This window comes from Fistularia commersonii, chromosome 4 (assembly GCF_037954325.1).
Source record: "Fistularia commersonii isolate RoL2024-O1a breed Wild chromosome 4, RoL_Fcom_v1.0, whole genome shotgun sequence".
NCBI classification, from domain to species: domain Eukaryota; kingdom Metazoa; phylum Chordata; class Actinopteri; order Syngnathiformes; family Fistulariidae; genus Fistularia; species Fistularia commersonii.
In genome coordinates, this window is record NC_141287.1 from 15,762,744 (window position 1) to 15,775,037 (window position 12,294).

At 42.6% G+C, this 12,294-nt stretch overlaps 1 protein-coding gene across 2 annotated transcripts in view; it reads left to right on the forward strand.

Annotated features, from left to right (window-relative positions):
* Positions 1 to 12,294, forward strand: part of LOC147234884 (ephrin type-A receptor 6-like) — a 192,094-nt gene that overhangs the window by 37,733 nt on the left and 142,067 nt on the right. The window lies entirely within an intron of this gene.

The window sequence follows — 12,294 nt, forward strand, 5'->3', positions numbered from 1 at the left end:
CGTGTGAAAAAAGTAGCAGCTTATAGTCCAGACATTATGGTAAGTGCAGTAGTAAGGGGAAATAATAAGAAATAATTATTTCAAAATGGGATCCGGAAGGTCTGATGAAAAAAAATGTCATTTGTTTGCGGGCCGATACCGATTTATCAGCGGACGGGGGTCGGGGATCCCTCCTCAACCCACCAGGCTCAAATAAGGGAAGCAATATGACCACGTCAATGGGGTGCAGCAAGGAGAAAGAGAAGGTAGAATGGGGGTGACACCGTTTGGGGCTCAGTTGGTGGAGAAGATGTCCCTCCAAACAGAAGGTTGGTGGTTCAACCCCCAAAGTGACCTTGGACGAGACGTTGAGTTCCTCTCGGTGGTCTGGCTGGCGCCTTGCATGCCGTCCTTACCGCCATCAGCGTGCGAAAGCGGTCTAAAACAACCAAACAAGTGGATACCATCACTCATCATAAGTCCACTTGTTTCCTGCATTTTTTGAGAACACAAAAACAGAGGGAGCGTTGTGCGACAGTATATTCTTGGATGTTTTCAGTCCAGTCAGTCAGTCACAACAGGAACTCATATAAAAGTCCATTGAAATGAAATGTTCCTTCCAAGGAGAAGTTCGGAATGTTCCTGCACCTTCTCTCCGTGGAGGTGCTCAGTCATCCAGGTCACGGTGAAGTCTTGTCAAAATCTCTTTGTTGTGGCAACCGGAGGATTCAACTACTGGGAAACTCCATTAGAAATAAAGAGGCCTCTGTGATGAGGGGTGGAACGTCTTCTCAGAAGACTTTTTTTTCTGCTGTCACTTAAACTACAGCGCACCTTAACTTCTTGGTCTCCGTGTTCACCTTGTTGTTTTGATATTTATACTCCTACCACTGCAACGCGTCTCTGAGAGCAACGCATTTTCCATCCTCTGTACATGTTCAACATATGGCAGGATTGACAATGTATTGACTTTGACTTTGACCTTTGAAACATCACCGGATCCCCGCGCCATACGCCGGGGGCAGGTTTAGGTTTTGACCAGATGATTTCTCCCTCCGTGGAAGGTCATATAATCAGAGCGGACCGGGCACCCTTTCCTTTTTTTTTTTAAGGAAAAACGTGGTTTTCTGTAAATCCGATGGAAATGAGTGAATTGATAGACCGACGCTTCACAAAGACTGTAATTATCCAATGCTTGGAAAATCGTTTCACAGAAGCAGCAAGACATACAAGGACTAGACGAGCTAAAAATACATGTAAAAGAACTAAATAGAATAAATAAACTCTGAAATGTAAACGTAAAAAGTATAATCTTAAAAGAAAAAAATCATACTGACATTATTGACTGACATTGTTGATACAACTTCAACAACTTTTAACCTGTGAGAATTACAATAACCGTCTAATGATTTAAAACTGTTGTGTATTTCTGTTTATTTTTTTCCCGTGCCATCTCATATATCATTTAGATGTCAGCTAGTAATACTCTTCATGAACGACTGTGATTTTTTTTTTTTTCCGATCACACAAATCCCAGTTCAATTAATCACAATGTCAGTTTTTCTTCTTTTTTTCTTAACTTTTTTGCAAAGCAGCAGTTTGATCTCGTCCCCTGTTGTGGACGGATCTTTGCGATAGTTCTTTCCGGCGTTGCAGGAGGAACCGACGACAGGCAATTTTTTACCCTTTCCTGTTGCTCAAAAGATTCGGGGCACAGCCGTAACTGTGTTTGAAATCTTACATTTGGCTGTGAAATCAAGCTGTTTCCAGTCAGTGACCGGGCCAAGATAAAGGAATAGAGTTTGCACAAGTACACTAGTATCAAGAAATATTTCCGAACTTCTCCTTGGAAATCACCAAAGCTCAAATCTCTCTTTTGTCAATTGCCGCCTTCTTCTTCTTCTTCTTCTTCTTCTTCTTCTTCTTCTTCTTCTTCTTCTTCTTCTTCTTCTTTTCTTCTTCTTCTTCTTCTTCTTCTTCTTCTTCTTCTTCTTCTTCTTCTTCTTCTTCTTCTTCTTCTTCTTCTTCTTCTTCTTCCTCACCTTTGGCTTTTTCCCCTCAGTGGTCTCCACAGGGAATCAACCTTCTCCATCTAACCCTATTCTCTGTATCCTCCTCTCTCACACCAACTCACAAACTCATATCCTCTCTCACTACGTCCCTAAATCTTCTCTTTGGTCTACCTCCACACCTACAATTCCAGCATCCGTCTACCAATACATTCACTATCCCTCCTCTTTCCATGACCCAACCATCTTAGTCTGGCTTCTCTGACCTTCTCTCAAAATCATCTAACATGTGCTTTACCTCTGATGGACTCATTCCTGATCCTATCCATCTTCTTCACTCCCAAAGAGAACCTTAGCATCTTCCTCTCTGCAACCTCTAGCTTTGCATCCATATTGCAATGCTGGTCTCACCACTGTTTTGTACACCTTTCCTTTTCATTCTGACACTTTTCTCCACCCATTCCAACCCGCTTGAACCCGTTTCTGTACCTCTTTTCCCCACTCTCCGCTGCTCTGGACTATTGACCCCAAGTAGCTGAAATTGTATGCTTTCTAAAATATTCCCTTTGTTACCATCGCTCTCTCTTTCAATCAGTCAAGGTAGTGAGGTTTCCTCACCCCTGTCACCGCCAAGTGCTCGCTCCTGGGGGAACTCTCTCGTTGAAATCTTCTTGTCTTGGCAACTGTACTTGAATTTCTTCACTTGAAGACGTTGCACCCCTCATATATGAGGCTTCTTCAGTTCTAATGACCAATGGGAAGTTTCTGAATATAACTAACAGGGATCTTGGGCGTCCAAAACCTTGTCAGAATTCACCCTGACCTGGATGACTGAGAACCTCCACAGACCTCCCTGGAGGAACATTAGCTTTCTACAGATCATCTTAAAGAGTGGTGGTCCGGCCCCTGCTCTGCATGGAAAGTGTCCTCAGACCACCAGGCTGTGATTCGCCGTCGTAGAGATAAACATCCCAACCCTTAGACTGCGAGGAACCTCCAGCACACACACACCTTGTCAACCTCTACTCTCACCTGAAGGAAAACTACGCTTGCCAGTCATGATTCCTCAAATCTCTCTCTCTACACACACACACACACGCACACACACACACACACACCTCTGTGCTGTCCCCTTTTTTCAGTGACTTAGTATGATTTTTAACTTTATCCTCATTGTTTACTCTTTTCTCATAAAGACACAAAGCTGACATTGACTTCCCAAGTGAGCACTGACTCTTCATCCATCTCCCTAATACATATTACTGTGTGTGTGTGTGTGTGTGTGTGTGTGTGTGTGTGTGTGTGTGTGTGTGTTGAAACATGGTGATTTTTCATCCATCACAGTTGGAAGCTCTGGGATTAAATAAAAATCTTTCAATCCTATAGTGATACTGACACACACACACTTTTCAGTTTCAAGTGTGTGTAAGCGAGGGACGGTGTGTGGAAAAGGCAGACCGATGTGGGAATAGTGAGAGAAGAAAGGGGGAGAAACTGAAAGCTACATGAAGAAGGGAAGAAAAAAGGAGGTGGAGGTGAAGGAGAGAGGAGAGCATGTAGACATCCACCAAAGAGAAACTTTTATTCAATTTTTTTTTTTTTTTACAGACTTTTGAGGATTAATATTCATCCTACGGGCGTGCTGGTGGCGCAGCGGCTCCACCGCACAGCAAAAAGGTTCGCGGTTGTTTTCCGGCCAGAGTCCAAAGGATGGAGGGAGTGACGGTTGCATGTCTAGATGACGTCTCGGTGAGAGAGTGAACGTCTGAATGTGCTTTAACGATGTGTGAATGACTTACTAAACAGTTGGATGTTTCTGGAAAACTTGTGGATGGATGGACGTCCCTACACGACACGTGACCGGGGGAGTGAACCTCGCCTCTCGGCCAGTGACGGATGAAAAAAACTGAAAACAATTTGTGGTCTTTTCTTTATTGTTGTATGAAGTCCACACACACTTACTTTGTTGTAAACACCTCCTTGTTTTCTTTAATTTATCTTATTTATTATTCCTACATTGCGATCAGGGGGACAGCAATCAGTCACATGTCCCCCCGGATGAGGCACAGTATTGTCTGCTTCACCTCATGACTTTTCTCTTCGGTTTATTTTCTAATCAGCGTGAGAATAATATCATATCACGCACTAGGCAAAAGACATTAAAACTTCTTGTAGAAGGGGATGGTGTATATAATGATGTAATAAATCTTTCAACAAACATGCAGAGAAACAGAAAGGATCACATGCCATGCAGCCCAGTTTGTGAGGGACTGTGTGCGCAGAGATGACCTCAGCTGTCGCACCCTGGCTTGTATTTGATCAGGAAATGTTCAAATTCAGCGATTTGTACTTAAGAACTTTTAAAAAAAGATTGGAATCATGCAGGAAATACAATTATGTATCAGATCATTGGGAAAATGTTAATATCTATTTTACATTATTCTTTTTTTTTTCATTATGACAGGTGAGGCAGAGCCTCACCTGCCTCCCCTGACTGCACATCACTGGTGCAGAGTAATGAATGAATATTGATGTACATTTTGAAGCCTCGAAAAGGGTACTATAACAGAAAGGGATGCCGATAATCTTAGAGCCTTTTAATTCACCCTCTCATTCGATAAAATGCTTTATCTATGTAGTCAATGGATCTGCATGTTTTTAAAAGTGATACCCATAGAGTGGCACATGTGACGTCTCGCCTTTACCTTCAGGAAGTTGGGTAACTAATGTATTTCTATGATATCTGTTGCTGGCCAATCACGCGCGGCTATTTCAGAGTTTTGTGACCTTGACGGAAAAAAAAAACAAAAAAAAAAAAAAAACAATAAAGCGCATCTTCAGATCCGCTGTCACTGTTAATATATCGCAGTGCCCGATATCTCGCAGGACTTTCATAACCCCCCCTCGCTAATATTGCTTTGGGAGCCCCTGCATTCTACCTGCAGGATGACAAGGTATCATCCCTCAGCCCCGGGGCGGTGGTGGCCCGAGTGTTAGAGAATCAGTTTTGCCCCGCTGAGCACCTGAGGCGCCCACGTACCAGGCTCTTAACCCCGCAGCGCTCCGGGGTCGCTGTACATCGGCCAGCTGCTACAGCTTGTAATTGTTCCAATGCGCCTCGGAGGTGGAAATGTGTGAATGTGACCTGATCCAAAGTAAAATGTATTCAGTAAAGTGGGTATGAAGTGAACACACACACACACAAACACACACGACCTGGGCAATACAGAGGGAAACATCTTGAAGCTGACAGCTTTATCGTTTACATTCTCTTCAGTAACCTAGAAAACGGCCGTTCGGGTAACTCGTTTGCCCGTTCGGAATGGAAGATGGTGTCTGTGAAACACCAGAAAAGCTAGATTTGGAACATTTTCAGAGTTTGCAGACGTGTCCCGTGAAGGACGAGCCTTCTGCGTTTTCCAAATAATGGATGTCACGGACATCATGCAGGTCAATGTCAGAGCTGAAAACTGCACGCCACAGCGAGGGGGACAGCAGTGTTTTTTTTTTTTTAAAAACAAATGTTATGTGGCGCAACGGTTAGCGCTCCCTCTTCCCGGCCGGAAGATCCCTGGTTGGATTTTAGGGAACTTCACCAGGAGGCCTTTCTGGGCGAAGTCTCCATGCTCTTCATGTGACAGTGGTGCAGAGAATGAATGAATGACTGCAGGTCGGAAGTGCAAATGCTCTTCGTAAGGATCAGGACTCACCTGGAAAGCAGGTTTTAAAGTGTCCATGGAACAGATTTTATGTTTGAGAATAAATGTTAACAATGACAAGGGGATTACTGTGTTTTACATGGGTGCAGTCTCATCATATCACCGCAAAGTTTCCGCTGGTGTCTACCTGTAAAATAAAATAAAAAAATTAGAAATCCCATAATAAAACTCCCATTCACACTTGTTTTAACCTCATCTTTCTCTTAAACAACCCCCAACCAGAACCCAGTTGAGTGAATCAAGAGGATGAGATCTTTAAATCCGCACCGCTTACGACTCCAATGTTAGAACTGTGGGCGCCAGAAGAGCTCGAGGTATCAAAATTTTTAATATGCGCCGTAACCTCGGCTTCAGCGGACAGTGAATAATGAGCGTCGAGACGGATAATCAAACCCTTTGCTCGGTGCTCGCTGTTCATATTCAAATGAAGAGGTAGCCTAGCGGACTAGCGAAGAGAGAGGTGTGACGCTGTCACCAAAATAAAGACAGTTAAACACAGCTTCCACGACAACGGCATGAAACAATAAACCAGAACTGTGAAGAACTGTAAGGCTGCCGCCGTCGTATAATTGTTGATGTTATCAAGCACCTGTCAAAATTTGTCCCGGAGGCCTTTAAATCACAGATAAGGACGTTGCGTTGCGGAGCCAGGCAGCGGTTCTCAGAGCTTCTCTCTCGGCCCACTGTTTTTTATCTGCGTCACAAGGCGGACGCCACCTGGGAGGAGATCTCCTCCTGTCGTCATGTCAACATCGAGCTTCTGGTGCGGTCCATCATCTACCTTCTTCTTGTTTGACCTAAAGTTTACCGCTTTTGGGACACAACAAGCAGTCCCAGACATTTCATTCATTCATTTATTCATCTTCTATACTGCTTATCCTTTACACAGGGGTGCTGGGGCTTATCCCATGTCTTTGCACGAGAGGCGGGGTTCAACCTGATTGTCCGTCAATCACAGGGCCTCATTCACCCTCTCATTCACACGTTGCATAGAAACAGATAACATTCATTCACTATTTTGCTGGCTGTCACTGCCCACTGAATGTGGAGAAGCATTTTCGAGGGTTTCATAGCTTCATGAGCTAGCTGTTCGCTACAAATAATGCAGAGCGGGTGCAGAGTTTGTGTATCACCTGTTGCGATGAACCCGTAACTTGGGTAGGAATCTTGATATTTTCTTTGAAATGGAGTTTTCTTTTTGCAGTCTGCGACGCTTCTGCGGTCTCATCATTTGCCCGCTTCCTCCCGAAACAGCTCTCTGGCGACTTTTGTTTCTGGTTCATTTTTTTTCACGGACTGGCTTGCGGTAGCTGATGTGTGACATGGCGTGACAGAGTTAATTGCGGCAGTCAGGCAAAGGCTGAAACAGTCGTTTTTTCAAAATAAGATCCGGAAGGTCAAATGAGAAAAGTATAATTTGTACCAAGAAAGATGTTCTTTGCGGACCGAAATTATCCGCAGACTGGTATCCAGGGACCGGGGGCCTGATGTAGAGACATCCAGCCATTCAACCTTTCATTCTCATGTTTGGACAATGCTAATTCTTAACTGAACCTCCATGTGTTTAGACTGTGGGAAGCCCCCTGTAGGAATCCAACTATGGACATTTCTCACTGTGTGATGGAAGACCTCTAAGATTTCTGCGGCTTAACTCACTTGCCATATTCATAGGGACATGCAGACAATTCAGAGCATCAGTCAGTCAGAGTGCAACAGGAGAATACAAGTTCACACACCAAGATGCACCAGAGTTCTCCCTGAAGCATTGACAGGAAATGTGTTGGGTGACCTGGCCGAAGTGTCAGGTGTCATAGAAACTGCAAGAATCCCTTTAAATAAACACATCTTCAGGCCAAGTTTATTTTTATCCAGTCGTGCTCTCAGGCAGGCAGTTATAAAACCGGGATTAGCATAAATAGCTGCGACTAAAAGCAACTCACAGTCTGGGAAAAGTCAGTTCTCAGAGGCACCTCGAGGTTCCCAAACACTTTCTGGTTATCTTGTCTCCCACAACGTTGGCATTATGTTTGCGTATATTTTGTCTTCTTCTTTTCCTCCCCCTCCCAGAGTAACATACCACAGAAGGGGATACGGGCTCTGTTTTCTCAGTCAAGGCTCGAATCTTTTTCGGAGTAGAAGGAATCCTTAAAAGGCAGAACTTCCAGGAGCTATAAATTCAGAAAGTAGTGTAGGTGAAGGTTTTTGGTGGTCCAGGTCCTGGTCAAATGTTCTCATGGCAACCATACTTAGTGGTAGGAGTGTAACCGCTGGGGTTCTCATGATGTTGTAAGCGTGAGTAGCTTTACGGCCGATAGCTTTAATTGTCTTGTTTTGTTAACCAGTGATGTGCAGTGAGGTTCATGGCTGGTGAGGCGTGCCTACCATGAGGCAGGAGAACTGGGTGCCTCACTTAGTGGCTCGTCACAGCCATCTTATGATCGCTCAGCACAAGAAACTAGTAACACACATACAATTCACGCCAAAAAACACTGTACATTGGAAATATGCTTTTTAATATCCTTAAATATCCTTTTTTTATTTTTTTTTCTGTTTATACAATTTCCTAGTATCATTTATTATTGTTATGTTTTACTTGAAACTCTGGCACAATAATTTCCTTCGGGATTAATAAAGTTGTTTTTATTCTTATTCTTACTCTTAAATATAGTTCATATAGCAAAAGTGTTTAAACATTTTAATAGTGACACACAGAGCAATAGACAGCAATACAGTCTTAGTGTAGACCAGCAGTCAGCCGTCATTGCACACTCTTCATTGAGGCTCGACAGTCCGAGGCCTCACTGCATGTCTATTCTCTGTATTTGAGCTGTAAATGTAAAAATGCAGCCATTTTGAATAAAAAACTGAAATAAAATTGAATGAAATATACAAGATATATATTTTTTAATTAAAAAAACAATCTTTGAAACAATCTAAAATTGGTGACGTTAAATGAAAAATACCTTTATAGTGCAAATCAAATAAATATAACCATTTAACTTTTTTTTTTTTTTTTTTAATTTTAAATTTTTTCTTTGTAAGACTGGCAAGTGAGGCACAGTCTCTCCTGCCTTCCTTGACTGCACGTCACTGTTTTTGACTTGTGTGTCCCCTGAAACTGGGCTCACATCAGATGATTTTCAGGGTCGCAGACTAAAAAGTGAAAGTCGGAAGGAAATTACCGGTGTTGGCCAGTACTCCTGTACCGCACTCCTGTCATCTTGATTGTGAAGTATAAGGTGGTAATATGAGCTATTTTAAATTAGTCTTTTCCAAGTCTGGCCTTACAACAATATCCTAGACGTTTTATATTATTGATTTCTGTTTTTACGGTGACATAACACAATTAACAACCATTAGATGAGCTCCAACAAACAGGACACAGAAAACCTGGTGGACCAACAGTCCTCAGAACAGTATTTGCAGCAGGGATGGTATTTGTCAGCGGGCTGGATGAACGGGAACGGCGAAGAACGTCCCGATTAGTCTGGAGTTCAAAAAGAGGATCGTCGGGTGGAGCTGTGGGCAGAACAGACCAGCTTGGATGATGTCAACCCTCCAATGTGTCACTACCGAGTGGAGAAGGAGAAGATTTGGTCTGAAATAGCACAGGCTCTGCAGATACCCGGGGAAAACATTGCATGGTGAAAAAAAATGCTCAAAAAATGTAGTTGTAGTTTTGTAAATAGTGAAAGATTTACAGTGTTTGTCAAATCTCAGTCTGAGACTCAGCTGAGACTAAAAACTCTAAACACTAGTCTTCAGATGTGAGCAGGTATGAGAAGATACTTTTCCAACAGTCTTTCTCAAAGTCTTGGAATTCATGGGTAGCTTGAGTTGAAATTTGAATGGTAACGGCGACGCTAACATGTAGATTGTGTAGAAGCTAGCAAGTCTGTTGGTTGACCTGGGCTGAGATACAGGCCGTAGACCTGGTTGACCTCTGGTGGCAGGGTGATCAGTGATCTCGTCCTCCTGGACCAACATCGATAGCCCTGGCAAAAAAAAAAAAAAAAAAAAAAAAAACAGGATGGGCTGAGTTCTTATTACCATGGCAACGATACAGATACCAGCAGGGGGATAATCCCAAGGTAGGTGGTGAATATGATGAAGACGATTGCGCTTCGTGTATGGAGCGTACAGTAAACACACTTCCTTCCTTCCAAAGGACTCGGATGCAGATAACTGGATGAAAAACTCAGTGACTCAGGAGGAGGAAAAAAAAAGAAATAGATAAAAAGCGACTCACATACCCAGATATGGTCAAACTGGAGTGTTACCAGGTTTGGACACACACAGAATTTATATTTTCCAGAGTTTTGTCTCGGCAGAGGAACTGGTGTCGTACAGGTCGGACTCGAATCTGAATTCAGACCTCAGGCTTCGGTTCCGCTTTTGCTTCTCGCACAAAACACATTGTTTGTCACTGACAACTGCGGACACGTATGAGCGGGTCTGTGTATGTGATAATCGAAATAAGACCAATGGAAATAAGGCTTTAAAGGTGGTACTATAGTTCAGTGCAAGTAAAATAAAATAGAATAAAATCTGAATGGAATTATTGAAATTAAATTAAACAATTGTAGTTAGTTTAAAGGTGCATATGGAAATGTAAAGTTCTTTTGCAGGCCAGAAAACAGTATCAAAAAAAGTCATGTCCGGTCAAGTTGTGTTTTTTTACCACACATGATCCCATTTCCAATCATAGCAAGCTCGATTAAAAAAACGCCTTTCTTCTGTCGCTGTCAGAAACAGCATAGGACAAGGAGCCGGACATTTATTTCACATCTCTCAAACATCCCCTTTTTTGTTACAAGGGATCCTGTCTAATGGGACAAATGTCTGTGGTTTTATACCATAATATAAAATACTATCCTCCGTCCCCTTGGAAACAATCATGATGCACCATAAAGCAGTCTGGGAGAAAGCCGCTGTGGGCGACGTCTGACCTCACGCTGTGGGGATCCGTGGCTCCAAAGACATGACCCGGTGGAACCTCGTTTTTTTTTTTTTTTTTTTTGTACCGAAGTCTTACCTTGCAGCCATCCAGATACAGTTAACCAAGGTGGCTCGTCTTGATGTCTGGAGATGGAGGCAGCAGATTATGAGGGGCTGGGTTTGAACTCTGGTTTAGCATTCATTTATTTATTTAATCACTAAATGATATAATTTTAGGAAAATGTGTCAAAAGCATGATTTTTGATAGAGTTATGTGAATACGCTCAGCAAGTCTTCAACAGTCCAAACACATGCAGGAGGTTTACTGGAGACCCTGAGTTGTCCAGATGTGCAAAGGAGAGACTGAACGCTACTATATATTGGCCGTTGATGAATTTTGGGTTGGTCCAGGATAAACCCCAGTGCAAGATAAGCAATCAATCAATACAGATAAGCTAGATCCTAACGAATGGGCATAATAGTACTGAAATTAGGAATATGAGATTCCCATCCATTCATCTTTTGTCATTCTAATCTGTCAAGCAGGTTTTCACACTTAACTTGCATGTATTACTTCACGTGTCAAACTCAAGGCCCACGGGCCAAATGTGGCCCGCCACAGAATTTTATGTGGCCCGTGAGAACATCTTAAAAAGTGTGATAGTCTTAGCAAAAAATAAGTCAAATGTGTGCATTGACCATGAACTACAAATCCCACAATTAATGGTGACCATGTGACCCACAAAGTGATGGCATCCCGCCATTAAATTGCAGTGGATCCACATCAATGCGATTTTCAACGGAATGGAATTGAGAAATACAAATGATCCCTAAATGTCCAGGAAGAGAAAAGTTGATGCAGATGGAAAGCTGTTTTATTTAACATTCAGGAGTAGATACATTTATTTTACAATACATTGGGCTACATATAGTTTCATTTATACTGTTACCGTTACAAGTGGCCCTTTGAGGGCAATTGTTATGCTGATGTGGCCCTCGGTGAAAATGACTTTGACACCCCTGTATTACTTCATGTTCATGTTCTTGCAGTACTCCGGTGTGCACGGATGACGATGTCATGCAAAAAATTTGTTTGGCCGCTGGAGCAGCACCTTGAGGGAAGAGCATCTTAAAATATCCTGCCTTCGGGGGATTGAATTAGAACATGTTATTAAAATGGATAATGAGCACGTGAAAGCAAACTCTACACTGCGATCACAACTCTCATTAAGAGGTAATATTATGCCAAGTGCAAAACACCTTATTAAATCTAGGCAATTATGAGGCGAAATATATTAGCAAATTAACCGGTGGCTCCATCAAAACATGCTGGACTGTGTTTGTCCAGCTATTAATTAGAACGGAGGCCTGGAAAAGGACAGGCAGTCTGCAAAATGCACATTTCTGTAATTACAACATGGTCATGTGGCTGTATTGGTAAATAAACGTAAAGATTCTTGTTATTTTCCAACCTGCCGTCTCAAGTCACCCAAAAGCCACGTCGGCAAAAGTGGAACCAAAGGAGGGTGTGAGTGTTGCATTTGCAACTGTCGCAGCCCGATCCCGCTCAAATCTTTTGCGGGCGATCTCTATGATTTATTAATTCAAGAGAAACATGCAAGGAAATAATAATTGAAATAATAATAAAA